This window comes from Lagenorhynchus albirostris, chromosome 3, assembly GCF_949774975.1.
Source record: "Lagenorhynchus albirostris chromosome 3, mLagAlb1.1, whole genome shotgun sequence".
NCBI classification, from domain to species: domain Eukaryota; kingdom Metazoa; phylum Chordata; class Mammalia; order Artiodactyla; family Delphinidae; genus Lagenorhynchus; species Lagenorhynchus albirostris.
The window spans coordinates 30884909-30907065 of record NC_083097.1 but is presented as its reverse complement, the minus strand read 5'-3'; the positions used below and the strand labels follow the sequence as shown (position 1 = coordinate 30907065).

Here is a 22157-nt window from a genome sequence, read left to right as displayed (position 1 = left end):
CTGGTGTCCCCAGGGGTCAGCCCCAGCCCCAGCTCCCCGTGGAGACTCTCTGCCCACGGGGGCAGTGGGATTCAACGGGTGCTGACAGCTTGTTCCCAGCATCAGCTACACACCATAAGCAGGTTTTAACTGAAGCAAATCGCTCCACCAAATCCACAAAAGGGTAAAGTTTGTGATTTTTCTCTCTCATCGCGATTACCATCTGATCCAGTAAGGAGTGCACTTCTTTGGAAGTTTTGACTTCTCTGATCTGTCTCGGTCGTTTGTGTTATACAACCAAAGTTCTCTACAGACTTTATTTTTGTACAATATTATTTTGTAACTTTTTACAAATAAAAACTCATTTCTATTGCTCTCTGTACTTCTGTGCTTCCTCACCGGCCCGGACCATGACTGGCCCAGGCTGGAAGGCCGTGCCCTTCACTACCACTTGGCCCACTGGTTGGTCAGTGGCCTTGTCCATCAACTCCCCACAACCAATCACCACCCAACTGGGGAAGAACTTGCAAAGCCGTTCTTCATGTATTCATTCAACAAATACTTGGGGCGAGCGACTCTGTGCCAGGCACTGTCCAAGGCACCAAGGATCCAGCATTGGCCAAAAAAACAAACAAACAAAACTCTGCTCAACCCTGTGGAGTTCATATTTTATTTGAGGAGGAGACAGACAATATTCAAAAAAGTAAAAATATGTAGGGATTCAGGTGTCGATAAATGAGTCACCATGTGTAAAGAATACAAACAGGATATCATGATAGTAAATAGCAGGGGCCTGCTCTAACTAGAGGTGACATTGAGGTGGGACTTACGAAATAGATAGGACTGTCCTGGCAAAACCCTGCAGCAGGCAAGCGCTTGGACCGCACCACCGCTTTGCACAGCCCTGGGAGACGCCGTTCTCGCGGGTTCTCCACAGCAAAGTAGCAGAATCCCTGGAATTGTGCAAATGGTGGCCTTGGGCTTAGTTGTTGCTGGCAAGAAAAACACACTGAAGAGAGGAAATGCCACGGCCCTGGACTGCGGGGAGAGAGCACGCTTCCTCCTCAGATGACACACACCCCGTGCTGTGTCACAGGCGGCATTGTGACTATTAAAAGGTGGCCTGGTACAGTGTTTCAAACCCAAAATGAAACTCTGACGCTCTTAAGACTCTTCTAAGTGGCCACCAGCCTAGGCTTTCCAGCCGACCACAGTCAGGGAAGTACAGGAAATGCCCTCCCCTTCCGGACACTCACCATCCCCCAGGTAGAGTGGCTGGTACCCACTGTGGGCACTTGGAGTCCTGCTGCCAGGGCAGTGCTGAGGCCAGCTCACCTTCTCTAAGCCAGATTCTGGTCCAAAGCTCGGAGAGGAATGCGAACTCTTGCTTACCTCCACTCCTTTTACCGTCTCTCCAAAGTGTGTTCCGCCAAAGGGTGATGGACCAGGTGAGATGCTCGTAAAAAGTGGGGTAGTTCTCTGATCAAACAAGTTTGGAAAACATTGAGTTAAACAACGTCTTTTTGAAGTTAGAGAAGTGTAGAACTTATCAGAGCCTTTATTAAACTAATGAACCTTGTGACCGTCCAGGAGGGGCAGAGCGTGCAGACTTCCCCAGATGGATGGGACCATGAAACTGCCCATGATTTTGTTTTCTTTCTCATAACACCTGTTGCCCGTCCCTTGAAACTACCTTGGGCCATGTTGCCCGCTCCTATAAGCACCGGGATGAGCAGAGCGGGGGACTAGAGATTAATAAGAGTCAGCAACTACTGGGCAGCTCCCCACGTGCACACACACACACACACACACACACACACACACACACACACACACACACACACACACACACACACACTATGGACATTTGGGCATTGTGGGTTTCTTGTTCAGCATGATCAACAAGTGGTCAACTTTGGAAATTTCATCCAACCAAGAAAGGGAGAGTTGAAAGCTGGGAAATTCTTAGCAGCAATAAGAAAAGGAACTCTCACCGTGCTTACCACAAATGCTCACGCAGTTCAATTTCTTAGGAACCACCAGTGCTTTGGCTGGTCCATAGTTTTGGGGGGGCGGGTGCCCCCTCACCGTGGTCCTCAGAGGAATGTTTCTCTCTTTGGGCGTCTGACTCTGAGTCCTTGCTGCTGAGGGTGGCATGAGAGCACGGGACCAGGAGCCCGGACACCAGGCTCTGACGGTCTTGTGGGGCTGTACCCACCGTCATCTCAGGCTGGTTTTCTCCTGTGTGTCAGATGCCAAAGTAACAGTTTAAAAGAACTTTTAAAAGAATCGATCCACTCCCAAAGTTAAGATGGAAAATAAGAATTCCCTGAACCTAAGTCTCAAAAACAGAAAGCCCTCCCCTTCACACACAGGCACCGTCTTGGGCCACAGCTGATTTGCTACCTGACCCCAGCATCACGGGGAGGAGGGAGCCTGAGCCTTCGCACCCTCTACCTTCTCGGAGCACGGTGGCAGGGAGGGACCATAAGTGCCCACCACGGGCCTCGGGCTTTTTTCCATCAGGTTGTGAAGTGTCTGAGCCCCAACTGTCTTCCTGGGACACATCTTTGTTAAAAGGGTGTTACTGCAATCCCACACAGTAGCTAACTTGACTCTTATCTCCCCACACAACTTCCTGAATGAAATCAAAACCAGATCCTGCCAAGTCATCACTGAAAATAAATAGAGAGTTAGGGAAATAAGAGGAAAGCACCCACTTACTCATATGTGACAACTAATACACTGCCACGTCCCGGCCCCATGGCAGGTGAGGATAATGATGATGGGAGTGCAGACGGGGTGGAGGATGTGCAGTGACGGGTGCGTGGAAAGTGGCAGAACGCCTCCACAAGCAGCAGGTGGGAAGAAAGCCTGAAAAAAAAAAAAATGAGTCAGGGAAAATTACAGAGTAGGCTTCCCAGATAATTTGAATTTCAGATAAACATGCATAATTTCTTAGTATAATTATGTCTCATGCAATATTTGGGGCATGTGCTATTTGGGACTTAACCCTACTAAAATGATTACTCATTGTTTATCTGAAGTTCAGCGGGGCATCCTGTATTTTAATTTGCTAAATCTGGCAAAAGAAAGCGACGTTCAAGCTGGGACTGGCACGTGAGCAGGAATCTGTCAGGTAGACGGTGCAAAGGGCGTGGGCGGGTTGAGGGACAGGCATTCCAGGTGGAAGAGAAGTGTGACGCAAAAGGATGGAAGGGCAGTGCGTTTTCAGGGTGTAGCAGGCAGGGTGGTGGGCTCGCAGCTTACTTCCTCATCACACAGGGCACAGCAGACACCGTGCCTAGGGGCCACGAAATGTTTCGTGATCCAAAAACTGTTTAACTTTTAGTATTTTTAAAATCTGAAGAAAAAGTGAATGTAACAATAACGAATATGGAATACCAAAGCCGCCTTTATATACCAGTGCGGTCATTGGTAATTGTTAACATTTTTTATGGAGAAGGGGCCCACAAAGGCAAAAGGGCCTCTGACCCACAAAAGTCGTGACTCAGCCCTGGCTGGGCTGCCAGCAACAACCTGTCCAGGTTCTCTACCTGCAAGTTTTTTCTAGTTTTCCCTTTCTTGTTCAATCATTAAAGCCAACCTTGAACTAAAAAAAAAAAAAAAACTTCTTCTCACCTTTCAGGTTATATTGTCTTCTTAAGATATTTACTTCCTGTTTAGGAAAACATAAACCTAAGGATAGCCATTAACAGTCCAAGACTCATTCGCTCTTCTTGAAAAAGGACATGAATCAGGTGACCTGGATCAGATGTAGTTGAGGGGATGATGACGGAGGGAAGAACAGGCAGACAGAAGGATGGATGGAGAGAAAGGCAGAGAGAAGACTTCAGGCCCCAGGAGGTCAGAGAACCAGCAGAGGTGGACATGACACACAAGATGAGGTTTTCAAACATGCAGAATAGATTCTTTTAACTTGGGAAATTCTTTCAAGTGGGACATGTAGGGGATTTTAACACACTTCCCGTACGTGCCTGGGCCTCATTCATCCAATTAATTATTGAGTATCTATCTCCTACCAGAGGAGGATATAAGGATATAAAGATAAAGCCCTTGAGGGGCTCCCAGATTAGAGGGACAGAAATAAGAGTATGAAAATACAAAGTGATAAGGGCAGTGATGAAGAGTCGCAGTGTGTTATGGGAGCTTGGAGGGACAATAAACCCAGCTGAGGCTGTGGGGTGAGGAAAGGTATCAGGGATGGCTTCTTGGAGGTGGTCTGCCTGACAGACTATTAAAGGAGAGAAGGAATTTCCCAGACTAGAGTTAAAAGGTGAAAGATTTATACAATCTGAAGAGAAACCAGAGTATAGGAATTTCCCCGACTGGAGTTGAGGACATTTCGGGTAGCAGGGACTCGAGGGCTAAGACTAGAGGCGGCCTGGTTTGTCGGTAGCTGGAGAAGGTGGAGATGGGGCAAGGCCAGAGCTTTGGAGAGCAGGACGGGTGAGCGTCATTGGGCAAGGGAGGGAAGGGAGCAGAGAGGCTGGGGGTGGTGAGAAGTGTGGGCTCCAACTCTGCATCCACCCTGGAGATAGGATCACTTATAATCTTTGCACCTGACCTCTCCCTTTCAGACCCTCTGTCCCCCACCCCCAGGCCCCTCTGGAGTCCCATCCTTGTCCACACTGCTTTCCTTCTCCCACAGAAAGCCTCCCCTGGGGATGTTCACTTTCCCCAGGGGACTCCATAGGACTGAAGAGGCTCCCAGACTAGCATTTCCCAAACTGTCTAGGTGAACACTAGGGAAGCATCCATGGAGGCAAGAGTTCCTTGATTTTAAAAATTGGGGAAATGCCGCATAGTCTGATTCCATCTCAGGAAGAAACAGTACATGTTACCTATCAAACAAGGCCCTGAGAAGACCTGCAGAGGAAAAACACGTTTCATGTTGTTTAACTCAGCATCTCTCAATCTTATTTGACCAAGGAGCATCTGTTGACATCTAATGTAAGTGTTTTGCTGGACACAACTTGGGAAATGCTATTTTAGAACCAAAGGAATGGACATCTAATGGAAGAACTGCAGACACTGGTAGTAAGTTATTGCTGGCCAAGGGGATCTTTCCACCCCACCACTGGTATACAGGCACCCTTGGCCTGGAGGACCTGAGAAATAACCGTCACGTTTTCTTACATGCATTACTGGTCCAGTGAGCAGCCAAATTCAGCCGTGTTCTCGTTTCTCCCAGAGCTTGAACAGAAGTAACCAACCCTCCTTCCCTGTCCTCACTCTCCACCCAGCTGGCCAACCCTGCCATAGTTCACAACTGCTGAGCTGGAAGACACTCCAAGGGGTTCTAATCCATGCTACACACACAGAAGAATCAGCTCTCGCGGTCTTCATTTGTGTTGTTCACCAGATAAAGACAGATCCCTTCCATTCCTGGCTACGTGGTGAGATTACACAGCTGGGTTCTCTTGTGCTTGACAGAGGCCAGTGACCGACCAAAGAGCATGAGCAGAAGTGACATGGGCTTCTCCTGAGCCAACATTTAATTGCCATTGTGAGACTCAAGAATCTCTTTCTTGGGCTTCCCTGGTGGCGCAGTGGTTGAGAATCTGCCTGCCAATGCAGGGGACACGGGTTCGAGCCCTGGTCTGGGAAGATCCCACATGCCACGGAGCAACTAAGCCCATGCGCCACAACTACTGAGCCTGCGTGTCTGGAGCTTGTGCTCCACAACAAGAGAGGCCGCGACAGTGAGAGGCCCGCGCACCGCGATGAACAGTGGCCCCCACTCGCCTCAACTAGAGAAAGCCCTCGCACAGAAACGAAGAGCCCACACAGCCAAAATAAATAAAGAAATAAATAAATTAATTAATTTTTAAAAAAGAATCTCTTTCTTTTTCTATAGTATGGCCACCAGAACTGTTCAAGAAGATGGCTGCTCAGTCAACTTGGAGTGCCTCTGATGAACAAGGCCACTCCGCCAACCGCAGTAGACATGGCCTGGTGAATGAGAAGTAGCCCTGTGTCATCTGAGCCACCGAAATGTGGAGGTTATTTGTTACTGCAGCATGCCTTAGCCTATCCTGACAGATACAAGCTTCTGTTGTGATGAGGCACACTATGGGCCACGAAGAGAAAGAGAGCAGTCAGCAGAGGCAGGCAGAGGAGCGGGCGGGAAGGCTCAAAGGGAAGGGGGAGTGGTAGGAAATACAATTGGAGAGATAAGCAAGGGTCAAATCACGTAGAGTCCCTGGGGCCGTCCTAGGGATTTAGGATTTTCTTCTGACTCAGGCAGAAAGCCATCAGGAGGTTTTAAGAGGGGAGACAGGATCTGGCTTGTGATGATAAGGGACTGTTCTAGCTGCTTCGTTGAGTTACAGACCATAGAAGCGAGGAGGCCAGCCAGGCTGAGGCAGGAGTCCACACGAGTGATGATGGTGACTTGGACCATCATCCCCCATCGCTTGGGGGTTAGCGATGGCGGTGCAGACGGGGCTCGCTCAAGACTGGGCGGCAAGGAGGCCGGGAGAGCAAGAGGAGTGAAGGTGCGAACAGGATGGCGCCGAGTCTGAGGGCAAAGCAGCGGCCTCTCTAAGAAGGCCGAGCTGTGCACGGCTCAGGTGGGGGAGGGTCGCAGTCTCATGATGGACCTTTTCCGCTCGGAAAGTCACCATGTAAGAAGAGGGACGCTGGTCCCGACATCCTAACTCCGGGTGAGGCAGGAGCCAGAGCCGGGGCAGGGTTCCGAGGGCGCCTGCCAGGCCCCGAGGTCTGGAATGCCATTAAACGTGTGTGTGCCGGGCCGGCTGACTCGCGTTCAGGAGGACTCTGCCACTGCTCCCTCTGACAGTGTTTAGCATGAAATAAAAAGTTTGGCTTTCAAATGATGCGACGAGGAAGATTCTTGAGCAAACATGGCCAAAGCCTCTCAGCAGAATGTTCTCAGAGGCTGGGATTCCACCCACCTCCAGCCTTCTTTTTCTGTCTGGTCCTTCCCAGCTGTGCACTGAGGTGGAGCGGCCGGTTGCACTGGCCCCGCCCTGGTCCCCTGCCCCTCCAGCTCTGCTCGCTGTTGCCAAGTTCATCTTCCTCACCTCACTTCTCTACTCAAGATCCAGCCCTACCTTCCTGCTGCCACTCAGACCCCTCAGACTGCCAATCACAGCCTCCTCAACTTGTTTCCAACAAATCTTTTCTCTAGTTTTTTTTTTGTTTTGTCTCCCAAATCCTCCTTTTTAGCATAACCTTTACCCTTCAGTCACTATGGATGACCCCATAGAACCTCAAACTACATATTGAGCTGTTTACACTTGCCATGATTGGACCCTTGCCCAAGCCTTCCCCTCTGCCAGGAATAATGTCCCTCATCTCTTCAGTGCTCCAAATTCCCCCCAGCTGGTACTCGTCACTCACTTCACTGTGGTCCTACAGCCAAGCTCTTCACGGGTGGATCAGGCTGACCACATGGGTCCCTTCACTTGTGGATATTCGTGCACTGACCTTATGTTCTGTGCTAGGTTGAGGGCCCCTTGAGTGCAGGGGCCTCATCTGACTCGTCTTTGAATCCTGAAGGGCCCCAAGCCTGTGCCCTCACCAGTAGCAGATGCTCAAAAAGAATGTTTATTTGTCAGGACTTTGAGTTACAAGCAGCAGAAACTCAACTCAAGCTGTCTTAAACAATGAAAGGGAACTGATTGGCTCGTGCAACTGCAAAGTCCTGAGGTGGATCGCTTCAGGAAAAGCTAGATCCAGGTGATCAACTGACGTCGTGAGGAATAGGCCCCTCTCACTCTCTCCCACTTCACTGTCTTCCACTGTGTGGGCCTTAGTCTCAGTCTGTTTATCCCCACGTGGTGGCAAAGAGGTCCAGTGAAAGCTGTAGGCTTTGATCCCACTCTCTTAAATACCCAGTGATTAATGCCACCAAAGATCTTGGAGGAGATTCTCACTGGCCAGCTACAGCCAGACGCCAATTTCTCAGTCAATTACTATGGCCAGAGGGATGGCTAATTCTGTCCCGGCCTAGGGAATGTGCCCACCTATGGTACCACCAGGTGGCCCAGCTCCACTAAACCACATGAACTCAGAACATGGACGGGCAGATTCCGCAAAGGAGAGTTGTGTGCTGCGACCTCAGGAAGGGAAGAGAGACACTGAGCAGGCACAGACAGCGGGTGTCCATGACAGAGGCATGTTCTACAGTGGCACGTTCCAGCAAAACAATTCGGCACCTCTTCTTTCAGATTGATTTTGACAACCATCTACTCAAAAAAATTAACATTCCTACCTTGGCTTACTCATTTGGCCAAAACAGCACAAAACAGTTCACACAATAATTCAAACAAAACAGCAGGGACGGGGCTTCCCTGGTGGCGCAGTGGTTGAGAGTCCGCCTGCCGATGCAGGGGACGTGGGTTCGTGCCCCGGTCCGGGAGGATCCCACATGCCGCGGAGCGGCTGGGCCCATGAGCCACGGCCGCTGAGCCTGCGCGTCCGGAGCCTGTGCTCCGCAACAGGAGAGGCCATGACAGTGAGAGGACTGCTTACCGCAAAAAAAAAAAAAAAAAAAAAAAACAGCAGCAGGGAGTAGGGGACACCAGTCAGGGCATAACTGGGAGAAAAATGAAGATGGCCAATCAACTTTTTTACAAAAAAAAAATGGAATATTGGATGGATGGATGGATGAAGGACTGTTTTAATTTATTTGATTGTGCCATCTAGAAGATTAAAACCCTGTTATAAGGGATCCCATTAGAAAGACAGTGCAAAGAAGGTCCAATTAATAGAAAACCCTACTGCAGTGATTTAAATAGGGGCTTACTTACCTTACACAACTGAGCGTTTATGAATATATATACACAGTGGATGCCACAGTGATATGTTTTATAGGCAGATCCACTAATGGATGTTAAAAATAGTGGGCATATATTTGAGGAGAAAAGGACATTTGCATAATTTCAAAAAATCTCTCCCAAGATAGCTATTAATTACAAAGAGGAAAATGGTAACTTTACAGTAGAGAAACTGGGCAGAAACCACCTTAAGCAGGTGGTGCAGGCTAAGATCATCAGTAATAAGACATATTGACATCATGTCCCCTGATATAATGATGCACTGGGAAGGGCACAAAATCACCCTTGGGTAATTTTTGCCAAAAATGCAAAACCTCAAACTAGCCTTGAGAAAGCATCAAACTCAAATTGAAGGACATTCTACAAAATAGCTGACCAGCAATATTCAAAAGTGTCGAGAATGGGAAGAACAAGGAAAGACAGAAGACTTATTCCCAGGTTGGAGGAGACTAAGGAGACAATGACAACTAAGTCAGGGTGGGATCTTGGATTGGATCCTGGAAGAGGGAAAGAACATTAGTAGGAACACTGGAGAAATCTCTTTCAATAGGTTCTGCAGTTTCATTAATAGTACTGCACCAAAGTTAATTTCCTGGTTTTGATCACTGTACACGGCCATGGAAAATGTTAGCGTTAGCGGAAGCTGAGTGAAGGGTATATGCGAGCTCTCCTCTTATTATTTCGACAATTTTTATATCTAAAATTATTTCAAAATTTAAGGTAAAAAAGAAAACTATTGTCTTCTTTCTTAGTAAATGTATAAACCAGTTGCCACCTCAATGCAAAGGTCCATAGGATTTACTGCCCTAATTGTAGGTATAGACAAATTATCTGAGTTTGGAGAAAAGGAGGGAGCAGTGTGGCCTTGATACTTTTGATGTCTCTAGGAAGGGCTTCAAGCAAGTCATGTGGGAACAGCTGTTCCCACAGACCTTGAAAGCATGAGCCAAGGGGTAAAAGGACTTCCATAGGTGACCCCAGCTGAGCAAAGATACAGAAGTGTGAATGAAAAAACATGGTATGTTCTGAAGGCTGCGCAACTCATGCCCAGGCAAAGAAAGGGACAGTGGGCTCTCATATGGTGTAGCATTCCGGAATTTTAGGCTTGAGGTGGAATTGGGGAAGACATGGGGTTGATTGTGGGACATGGAATAATGGGGAAATAAAGGCAGCACCTTAGGAGAAATCAGTTATGGAAGAATAAGTACTGGGCAAATTTCTGTACACAAAAATAAGAATGAGGTCTGAAACTAAAAGCCAGAAGCACACATGTGAAGAGAGAGCTTTTAAGGACACCAAGCTGATTTAGATCAAGATATCCTGGAGTGAATATTTACTTGGAGGGGCAATGAGTGATATGGGGTCAGCTAAGAAGTTGTGCTTATCTCAGTCTACGTCAACCAGACCTCCTCCAACTTCAATGTGCATACAAAGCACCCAGGGAGCTTGTTAAAATGCAGATTCTGATTCAGCAGGTCTGGGATGGAACCTGGGATTCTGCATGTTTAACAAGCTCCCAGGTGATACAGGTGCTGCTGGCCTTCAAAGCATGCTCTGGGTAGCAACAATGCAGACCAGGGGAGACGTTTACAGTGGGGAGACACAGTGAAGACGGCAGTTTAACACTATCAATCTGGGATTACGTTCAACGAGGCCAGGCTGACCTTCCTGGCCTTAGTGGGGGGGTAAATAGTCATAAGCAGACAATGCTGAAAGCTGAAAAATTTGTATGAAAAGCCCTATCAGGCAAGTAACACAGGCTCGAAGAGCAGATGGTATCCTGCCCACCCCTCACCAACCCCCCAGGAACGTAGAACCCAGAAGAGAAGCTGCAGTGCATCTGTAACACTGACTATTGCAACCAGTCCACTAAGCACAGCCCCGAAACACAGCCGCATGGCGCAGGGCCTCCCAGGAGCAGCAGAGACCCAGCCAAGTGAAGGTTTCCTGATCACAGCCTCACTGCCACCAATGCCTGCGGCCCAGCCTGTTTGCATGGTAAAGTCCAATAAACCAAGCTCTTCCTTGTTCTTTTCTGCTTCATCACATACCAAGTCTCTTCACGTTCTTCCATCCCTTCCCAGCTCAAACATACCATTATCCAAGAACAGCCCTTCCAAGCTTCCCACCAAAATGCACCCCCGCATGCAAAAATGCAGATGCTGAAAGAAAAAAGAGATGACCTTTGACCTCTCCTAGGGACTTATTCATTCCTCTTCTGGAGGATGGTTATGAGTTCTACTTCCTGTCCCCCCCAGACAACAAGTTAGGAATGCCATCTGTAACCATCAATTGGGAAGGCATTTTCATTCTCTGAGGGTATCTGGAAGGCAGGCTTATTCCCTAAATAATCAGATGCTATTCTACCGAATGAGCAGAGAGTGAGTGCCTCCTGCCTGAACTGTGTGGCAACCAAGACATCTGCCCTTAAGATGCTCTCAACCTACTAAGAAAGAAGAACAAGGTAAAACTGAGGCAGGTACCAAAGGCTGCAGGAACCCAAGGGAGATAACGTCTAGTGAACTCTGGGAATTGGAGAACTAGGAGGTACACCCTGAGTAAGGGGGTCTGTGGTCCCCTCTCACAGCCTCATCTCTGTCCTACAGGACACCATAGCGTCCACCATCTCAACCTGGGCTGGTGACGCGCTCCCCCTGCTATTAGGTGCAGACTCTACTGAATCCCGCAGACTGACTGTTTCAGCCTCACCTGGCACACTGTCCTGTGCATTCCCCACGGTTGACGTCTTTCCTTACAGCTGCCTTATTTCTCTCCAGACTTCTAAATCATAGCCACAGAATCCTCCCAAATCCCTTTGCTCCAAGTCTCACTGTCCATTCGCTACCCTGGCTTCAGGGCTCTCCCAGGGCTCTCCCCAGAGAGTGGGTCACACACGCTCTTTGTGGTGCCCATGGCACCTTGCCCACCTCCTCCTTCCTTGCCACCCTCTTACCAGTGCTGACAAGAATCTCCCCGTCCCACCTACCCACCATCTTCCCTGGTATTTGTTTGATCCTCTTCTCACGCTACCTGTTGTTTGGGACCACTTCCCCCCTTTTCCATCCAAATTCTAGTAATTCAGGTCTCTGCTAACAGAATCACTTTGGAACAAGCTGTCAGAAGGCTGTTTTCTACAAGCCCCAATTCATCCCTTAGGTATCTGACAGAAAATGTTTCAGAGATTCATCTAAGTTGTAACATGTATCAGAACTTCCTTTTCATGGCTGAATAATATTCCTTTGTATTACATACACAATTTGTTTATCCATTCGCCTGTCAGTGGACATTTGGGTTGTTTCTGGGTTTGGGCTATTACAAATAATTCTGCTGTAAACATTTGTGTACAACTTTCTGTGCGCACAATTTTCTGTGTGGATATGTGTTTTCACTTCTCTTGGGTATACACCTAGGAGTGGAACTGCTGGGTCATGTGATGACTGTATGTTTAACTCTGAGAAACCATCAAACTGTTTTCCACGGTGGCTGCACCATTTTTCTCTCCCTTGTTGCCATCATCATTATCATCATCACAGCAGCTAGTATTTACTGGGCGCACAATGGGCCAGACTATGTTTAAAACAACATTATGAAGTTGATATTGAAAGAAACCAGAATATGTCACCCCAAAATATGCCTCTTCGATATAAAAATTATCTTGAGCTAAAGGCAATTAAGAAGCAACAAACTCAGAAGTTCCCCTTTTTCTGTCTAAAAGCACAATGTAAATTCTCCTTTTACTGGAGACAGATTCTTACCAGACCAGCGATAGCCCCAGAGGAATCTGCAAACAAATCTCACTCCATTAGTTCCCTCCCATTTATTTGCCTTCCCACTGTTTGCCACCCTTGGAAGCCTGTAGCTTCTTTCCTTTGTCCTGTCATTTCTCTCCAGCTTTACTGTTCTTTGTTGAAGATGCTAGATAAGTTGAAATTCTAAGCCACGCTTTGAGTTACTTTTTATTCAGGTTTCTCCCGAGTGATGTGTGCTGCACGCATTAGTAAACTGCTTTTCTCCTGTTAATCTTTTTGTTGAAGAGTCCCAACTGAAAACCTAAGATGAAGAGAGAGAAAGTTTTGCCTTTCCTGCAATATCATCACTGTCTTCATTTCACAGATGAGGAAACCGCGGGCCAGTACTTGCCCAAGGTCACACAAGTCGGATGTGGTGGGCGGGGCCTGCCTCCGAATACTTTGAGCACAGGAAAGAACTGTGTATACAAGGCAGTTGGGGCACAGAGGAAGGAGAGTTCTGGGGTGTCTCCATTACGGAAGGAGCCCTAAGCTAAGGCTTGAGGGATTACTGTTCCTGCCAGTAGATGTGCAGTCTCAGGGGAGCAGCAGAGCGAACTGAGTGAGCGAAGGCATTAAGCTGAAACAACACGTGCTTGGTGTAGACGGATTGTAAGGTACAGGATGATAGTTATTTTTACTGCTGTGTCTCCGGCACCTACATGGTACCTGGCACAAGGCAGGTATGTGATAAACGTGTACTAAGTGAAGAGAGGTTAGAGAAGTGAAGTAAGAGAGAAAGCTGGAGAGATGGACAGCATCCAGGTGCAGGTGAGCTTCACCTGCCTCAGTGAAGAGTTTGGACTTTATCTTGCAGGTGACACAAAGCTTTGAGGGTCGCATCGTAATTACATGTGAGCTGCAGAAAGATCCCTGCAGCAGCAGCGTGGAGTATGGCTTGGAGGAGATACGAGGAGAGACAGTGACACAAGTTAGGAGGCAACTGCAACAGCCCAGGAGAAAGATGTGGCTGAAGGTCTGAACCGAGGCAATAACAGCTGGAACGGGAAGGAGAGGAGGAGACCAGTGTGATGAATGGAAAGAAGAAATAATCTACTGGATGTGGTAACAGGTTAGATTTGAGGGCAGAGGGGGAAGGTGGGATTGTGACTCATTCGCACGTTTACGTTTGGATGAGGGGATTGACGGAGCCACTGGTGGGCACAGCAGGTGCCCACCGATGCTTGATGACCAGTTCACCACATTGGATGTGGTGCACTTAGGCTGCCTATGGGACTTGAAGGCAAAGATGGACTTGAAGGTGAGCCCCAAGCTCAGCAGAAAAGGGAAGGGGATAGAGAGGTAAGGGCCACCAGCGCCCATGTGATCACTGATGCCACTGGGTGGATGGATCCCAGGGATGTGGGTTGAAGCAGGAGAATGGGAACCTGGAGCCAGACCCAGAGAAGACAGTGAATCATATTGACACACCACCACCACTTAGACACTTACTGCTTGCTTCCTTATTCTCAACAATTTAACTAACCTAAGGTAGTCAGAGCAGTCCAGAGACCACCTTCCTCTCCCACCCACACACGTTGTAACATCATCACTTGCTTTCTTTTCCTTTGCACGTAGGAGACATTTCAAGGAATATGCACATGCCTCAATTTCCTTGCCATACCGAATATCTCATTTATTAACTTGGATTCATCATTTTCCATCTTTGGAAAATATATGACTGTACAACTCCGTGGAGGAGAGAAAGCTTTGCCGCCTCCTCAGAAGAAAGGATGTGCCCTTTAAAATGGGGTCTGGTGGCAACGGGAACAGAGCTCTCACAGATGCAGATGTGGGCAGTGTCCTCCCAAAGGAAGAGGAGCCTTGGCTTGGGGACTTGGTGCCCTTGGGCCCCCGTGGCAGGGCTGACTCAGATGCTCTCTCCCTCCCCATGAGATATTCGATTCCTCTGACTCGACTCGGTTCTACGGCTGCCTGCTACAAGGAGAGAATGAGCTCGCTATGCCAATGGGGGATTCTGGACCTCTGCCACGGTGATTTTGCGCCGGAAATTAACTAATCCAGCTGCTGCTTTCATCTCAGTCTTAGGAGCTTGGGGAGGAGGGGTCTGCCCCTGGACTTGCCCTTGATCTGTGGACAAAATGCAGTGACAGAGCCTGTGGGCTGAGGCACAGCCCTTGGACCTGGTAAATTCCCCAAGGCCATGACTTCTGCCTCAGAAGCAGGCCACCCTCCACACGAATGACTTGGGCTCTCTTTTCTCTGACTGGGTCTCTCTACTTTGATCACCTGTCACCTCTTTCCACAACCCTTCCACCTCGCTCCTGAGTCTGCCGTGAAATTTTTATTTAAATGTTGTTAGTGAAAAACCATCCTCAATGTATATTTTCTAGTTTAACCATTAGGGATGGTGTTTTAGACATCAACTTCTAGACTGTGAAGAAAGGTACTCATAAAATAATGTCAGTGCAGTTGAGTAGATTCCTTAAATCACCATGTCTGGCTGCATTTTGTGAAGTCACAGCTTAGAGAAACAAAAGCTCCCAAATGGCTTTAAGAATGGAACCATTTTCAGACTGACAATCAGATGAATTTATAAACATTTTCTCCCCTTTACTTCTTTAACTTTCACCCTCCAAATGCAGAAGTAGGACACGTAACTTGCGTGGAAATGTACTGATGATGCTGGCGATGAGGGGGGCGCAGCTGGGATACCACCTGCCCCCAGCCCCCCCCACTCCACACCCACGCCCCCCAGCCCCCCACCCCCGCGAGCAGGCACACCCTCACGCAGCAGGACACACCGGGACTCATGACATCAGGAGGCAGCCAACAAGACTGCAGCTAAAATACAACTGCCTCAGCCCGCCGAGCTGCTCCCCTTCCAACCACACCTCCAGGGTTCATTTTGCCCTTCTGACAACTCCCCATGCCTCTTCAACCCAAAGGCTGGCTTTTTCTGACATTTTCCTTCTCAACTTTGTTGCTCCAGGCTGCCTTGGTTGTTAAGATAAATAGTGTTTATGGAGTGCCTTCTATTTTCTCTGTATCTTATAAGCACTATCTCATTTAATCCTAAACAAAGCTAGGGAGAGGCAGCCAGTACCTGCATTGTATAGCTGGACACCTAAGGCTCAGAGAGGTTCCTGTTCAGCTGGTTAGGGTCACCCAGTTGTAAGTAGCAGAGCCAGGGCTTAAGCCCAGATGAAGCTGAATCCGCAGCACTTACACTCTCTTCCCATCACACCCTCTGACTTTATGCAGTGTCACCTGACAGTGGGAAGCCTGGGTCACAGACATCACAGCCACTAAATAAGCAAGGAAGAGAATGAAACAGAATTTTTCTTTGCTCCCAGCTGGTGCTCCCCAGCCCATGCATTTCTTACCAGAAATGGAGTTACCCAAGTATTTATTTGTAAGAGGAACAGAGCAATACAGGAGGGAAAAGATGCCTCCAAGAACCAGAAGCTCAGGGACTCAAGGTTTTGCACTTGTAAGTTGTGTTGACCTTGGGTATAGGTATAGATCACCTAGACCCTCTGTTCTTGTTTCCTCATCTGTATAATGACGATGAACAATGCTTGCCCTTCCTTCTTCCTAAGGCTGCTGTGAAGATCAATGGAGTAATAGAAATGAAAATTAGAAAATGTTCTACAAATCATGTATAAATATATTTTTTTCTATGGGTGTATTAATGCCTGAGAAAACAATATTTTAGGGTCACTGAATCCATTCCTTAACTCTGCTCTTGGGCGTAACATTCAATTTCTCTTGGCCTCAGTTTCCCCATCTGTAAAATGTGGCCATGGGGTTTGTTGAACCCTAAATGTCTTTCTAGCTCTGACATTCAGCAGGTCAGTGACTCTTCCTGACTCCTGCCATGCCTTCCACCCGGCCCTCAGTGGCCAAGAAAACCCAGAGATGAGTTTCCCTCACACAGAGCCATCTGTCCTCAACCAAGAGGAAGCTGGAGATTAAATAGTAAAGGTGCCCCAAGAATATCCAACTGCAAAAATGGCAGCATTAAGTGCTGAGAGGAGTAACAAGCTTTATCCCCTCCACAATGGTTTATCAGTGAGCGTCACGTGTCACTTAGTGTACTGGGAATAAGACTGGCTTTTAGAAACAGTCCAGAGAGGGAGATAGCTTTAAACAAATATCTTCCCAGGTAATTATTTAATTGGAGTTGTGACATATGCCGGGAAGAAGAGTTTGACTATTTATCAGGAGATTATATAATGCGGGGGGAGGGGCGGGGGAGGTCTCAGGAGGATTTCCCAAGGAGGTGGCATTTCAAACTGGCTCTTGAAGGAGCATCTGGAGTTGGCAGGGCAGGGAGGGGATGAAGAAGGGGTAGAGAACGTACTAGGCAGAAGGAACATCCAGTGCAGAGTGCTTTTAAAGAGGGAAGCTCTTGATGTATTTGAGTTGCTGAAAATAAACTTATTTGGCTGGAATGCTGGTGGTAGGGGAAGAGTGGCATGACATGAACTTTGTGATACAGACAAGGACAGATCATGCAGCATCTTACAGGTCAAGATGAGGAACTGGGGGCTTTACCCTAAGAGCACAGCGATGCCACTGGAAAGTTTTAAGCTAGAGGCTATGTTCCAGGCAATTGTCCTGAAAGATCACTGTGGAAGCGGCCAGTTTATAAGAGGAATATAGGAGTGGGTGCAGTGACACCAGCCAAGAGGCTAGTGCAACGGTCTAAGGCAAGAGAGGAAAGCGGCTGGGCCCAGGATGGTGGCCGTGAATATAGAGAAACGTGGACGAGTCGAGAGGTGGAATGTTTAGGACGTGGTCATTGATTGGGGTTGGGGGGAAGAAAGGCAGGTATTTTATACACTGTACATTATAACCCACTGAACTAACTAGTACCATGAATCCCAAGTTCCAGATGAACAAAGGAAGCCTCTGAGAGGCTGAGGGGCTTGTCCAGATTAAAGAGCTAAAAAGTGAGGTTCCCAGAACTTTGGCTCTTAAGTCATAATGTTTCAGGTATGTAAAGGTTCTTGTCCCAAATGATTCATCCTAAGTGCTATCATTACTTCACAGAAAACTCAGTGAAGGTCTGATTTCATGTGTGTTGAATTCCAACCACACTCCGGCAAAGGCCATATGATGAGAAGGGACTCGAGTGAGCAAGTGACATCATGAAACAAATAGAGTCACTATTCAAATGTGCGCTGTGGACTCCTTACACCATCACCTAATTATAGCTCCCGAGGAAGCGCTGTACAATAATACACTGTGCAGAAGCCAATGCATGACTGTCAGGGGGCCAGACGGTCCTTTTTATCTGAGCTGATATTGGAAGATAATGTGTAACCAGCTCAATGAGGTTTTTGTGGTGGGGCTTTTTTCTGATCAGGTCATAAATCTTTCTGGTCCAAGAGAAAGGCCTGCCCAGCTTGTGAGTTGAACAGGCTCTTCCCAACTCCGGAACTAGCACACTTGAAAGTATGCCGACTTTAGAGCATACTTCTCACATCCCAGAGAAAGGGAACAGAGGTCACAAAGTTCTCGTAAATATGTGTGCATCTGACGCGTAGCAAGTCATTCACATACCACTGCTCCTCTAACTGCACTGGCCCAGCATGGGTTGGCCAAGACAAACATTGATTTCTTACCAAATATTCTGGCTTTAATGACTACACTTAGGTAACTTCCCCAAAGTCCCATAATTATAAGCAGCAGAGCCTGGAAACGGAGTCTCTCTGAGCACAGGGCCATGCTGCCTTGGGTCCAGTCTGAGCCCCAGACCCTCACGTGTGCAGTGAGGACACTCTCCGTCTCCCAGCACCGCTGTGATGCTTCATACCCGCAAGGCGTCTCCCACAGGCCTCGGCTCGCCGCGAGAGCTCGACAAATGAGCTCAACTAATTCCAACAGAGCGGCAATGGTGTGCAAAAAAAATGTATCGTGGGGCTTCCCTGGTGGCGCAGTGGTTGAGAGTCCGCCTGCCGATGCAGGGGATGCGGGTTCGTGCCCCGGTCCGGGAAGATCCCACATGCCGCAGAGTGGCTAGGCCGGTGAGCCATGGCCGCTGAGCCTGCGCGTCCGGAGCCTGTGCTCCGCAACGGGAGAGGCCGCAACAGTGAGAGGCGCGCGTACCGCAAAAAAAAAAAAAAAATGTATCGTGGAATCAAAGTGAATATAAATCACACAAATGGAACACTGACTTGTCCAGGATGTGAGACTGACATTTGAGGGTCACGCATATATCTGAGCGATTATTCACCATCAAGCCACAACCAATTTCCCAGCTCTTAAACCATTCAGTGCCTGAAAGTTTACTGATCCTATCTGCTTCAATCTTCCGTCCCGTGTGATGCATTAATCCCGATCCCCAACGAACCTCAAGGTCTTAACTACGCTTTGCATCCTTGAAAGCGGCATGATGGTGGCAAAGGCACACGGTAATGTCAGTGCTGTTTCCCACCGAGCCTGGATTTTGCCTGCATTTGGTTGACAAACGTGTATTCCACTTACTGAATTAGTTTGTGCAGATATGGCACCAGAGGCTGGCTCTACAAGCAAGTGGAAGGTCTGGTCACCAGCGTCACATAGTTCACATCCTAGTGGGAAGAGAGGTCTGGAAGCTCTAGTGAGGATGGGATGGAATGGGAGCTATAAAAGCAGTAAAGTCCAACTGTGGCGGGAGGAGAGGGGGAAGGGAGGAGAGGGGGAAGCTACTCGCTCTGAAGCAGAGGGAGGGGAATTCAGAAAAGCCTGCCTTTCTCTCAATTCTGCCAACTCAGGAAAACCTGGAGGGAGGGCCCGTGGGTCAGCCTGTTAGCCAGTGCGGTGAGAAGTGGGTTTATCCAGGTGATCATGAGGAAGGAGAGCTGCAGAGCCGTGGAAACAGGCACCAAGTGAACCCCACCACGATTTAGTCCCACCACGATTTGGGGTAGACGGGTAGACACAGGGGAGAGGCGAAGCTGACCTCTCAGGCTGACACAGGCAGCCAGGGCCTGGCCTCTTCCCCTCACCTCACGTCACTCCCCAGTGTATCACTTTCTTTCACCCTATCCTTAGCTCCTGCCACCCAGAAAGTTTTCTCCAGATGGGCGGACTGGCCATAGCTCCCCTCCCTTATGTAACCAAATATCTTACCCTGAAGATATGCTCAGACGTCCTGGCCTCCACTCAGCCCTCTGGTTTCCAGCATGGCCTGAGCTGCTAGCCAGCCGGCCCAGTGCCCCACCGGTTTCTAATTAAAACGGAACACATGTGTCTCTAGACGCAGAACAATTTCTTGGAGGAGAAACAGCAGGTTCCTCTAAGGTTGGCCTTTAAGTCTCACGTAGATGGGCTGTTTGTGAAGGAAAGGCAAACAGGCTGGCTTTAGAAAGTACAATAGGTATTTTATTATTATTATTATCTTTTTTTTAAGCTGTACTGCTACCTGATGCTATGAAGAATTTAGACATGTCTCTGGAATGGCATTCAATAACCGAAAAAAAAATCACATTATTTTAATATGTTGGAGCTGCAAAAATTAACAATAATTTCCTGTTTCCCTTAAGTTATAAAAATTTACCTAATCCTCTCCAGGTTGATCAGAGTTAGCACTGTGCTATGGAAATGTAAACACTTCCAAAAATAAAAGAGCTTTTATAATTAAAAGTTAAAAACAAAATCAACACAAACGCCAAAGCCATCTGTGTTGGAATACACCCCCTGCTCCAGAGGCAAGATTGCATGGTCCAGCCCAGAGGCCACAGACTGTCACCTAAAGGCAGGGGAGACAGTCAAAGTAGTTAACAGCTATCATGGCTCAGGGCAAGGACTAGTCAGCAAATGGATGTGAGACCTTGCGATGGAGCGGGGACCTGAAGCCCTTAATGCCAGATGGAACCTCTTTATAGCCAGATTGTAGGGAAGTGGGCTAGAGGGTGCAATCGGGGAATGTCCCCCCCGGAGGAAGGGGGGCACTAAGGGCACTCAGGAAAGTATTTACCAAAGAGAACAGGAAGATTTCACCAATTTAACAACTGGTTCAGGTGGACCAGTACGTACCCACTAGATATTAAAAATCTGTATTTTATTTTGGCAAGTAATGCACAATAAAAAATAATGCCATGTTCCTCTGAGTAATCAAATCATGCATATTGAGAGTGTAGCTCAGGGTCTCGCTCACAAAAGAAAAAAAAAAGTGCCACGTGAACCAAACCAAGCAAGTTGGTAAGCGACCATTTTACAACCCCTGGCCGATAATGATGGGGGCGGGGGCGGGGGCGGTCAGGGCCACCTGGATCCATGGCCGCCACAAAAACATGAACCCACCAGATTGTTCCAAAAGCCAAAATCTCTCTCCATCTCCAAAGCCCCTGTCCTGCTTCAGGCCGCTTTGTGTTTTTCCTGGTCATTTTAACCTTCTTTTTTGGTAACTCTCTGGATTAAGGTAATAGTGGCAACACCTATAGCCAACAATCATTATCAATAACCACGTAATACTCCATGGATTGGATACAGAAAGGCAGGAGGGCCTACCAGGAAGACTGCCACCCTGGTGATTGGCTCGTGTTCCAGTTCCAGATCTAGTTCTGTGAGAGCTCGGGCAGATGAGAGAGTGAAGAAATTCAAACACCACACCCCGTCTCCTTGGTGAGGTCAAATCAGCCATGCAGATCCTTCAATGGCCAGTTGGAAAAGCAGGACCCCAACCTTAAGGTCCACTCGCGAGGTAATGGAAGGATGGATGTCACTGTTGGCTCTAGAAGACATCTCTGTGCCTCAGCATCAGGAGTGGACTAATTTATTGTGAAATTCAAGTAAGTTTATTGTGAAAATCAAAAGATAAAGTGAAAGCTATTATTACCTTGTATCTAGGTTTAAGGCAGCACACTTTTTATCAACATTATTGTCATAGAGTACCTTTCCTCTTAAGAACGCCAAGTATGGGGTGCTTCTGTATGATATCACTTATATGTGGAATCTAAAAAATGAAACAAGCTAGTGAATATGACAAAAAAGATACAGACCCACAGATAAAGAGAACAAACTAGTGGTTACCAGTGGGGAGAGGGAAAGGAGAGGGGCAAGGTAGGGGTAGGGGATTAAGAGACACAAACTATTATGTATAAAATAAACAAGCTACAAGGATGTATTATACAACAGAGGGAATATAGTCAGTATTTTGTAATAACTATAAATGGAATATAACCTTTAAAAATTGTGAATCGCTATGTTGTATATAATATTGGACATCAAATATACTTCAATTTTAAAAAAAGAAACAGAAAAATGAGGTGCTTTATTTTGCAGGCAGAAAAATAGGAGATCAAGAAGTTGCAGTGGGGCTGAGACTGAAAAACGCCTTGGGGCTTCTCAGATCAAGCAGCCGTTCTCTCAGCTCAGCCAGGTTGCCGTCAAGGTCTCCAGGGCACCTGAGGCCCCAGGTCTCCAGATCTACCCCAGTTCAGAATCAGAAGGAAAGTGAAGTGTTCCTTCCTCAGAAGTGCTTCATGGAGGAGAGTCCGTGATGTCCTGTTTCAGAGTCACTCAGGACACTAGGTACAAATGCAGATTCCTGGGCCCTGCCCCGGGAATATATTGAATTTGAATGACTGGGATTTGGTATTTTTATAAC

At 47.7% G+C, this 22157-nt stretch overlaps 1 long non-coding RNA gene across 1 annotated transcript; it reads right to left on the bottom strand.

Moving 5' to 3' along the window:
- Window positions 1-550: 550 nt before the first annotated feature.
- Window positions 551-21357, bottom strand: LOC132518015 (uncharacterized). Its single transcript, XR_009539855.1, has 5 exons — window positions 21059-21357; window positions 19679-19877; window positions 2704-2853; window positions 1983-2220; window positions 551-1458 (listed from the first exon to the last, which is right to left on the bottom strand). It is a non-coding gene; the product is annotated as an uncharacterized LOC132518015 (long non-coding RNA).
- Window positions 21358-22157: the final 800 nt, after the last annotated feature.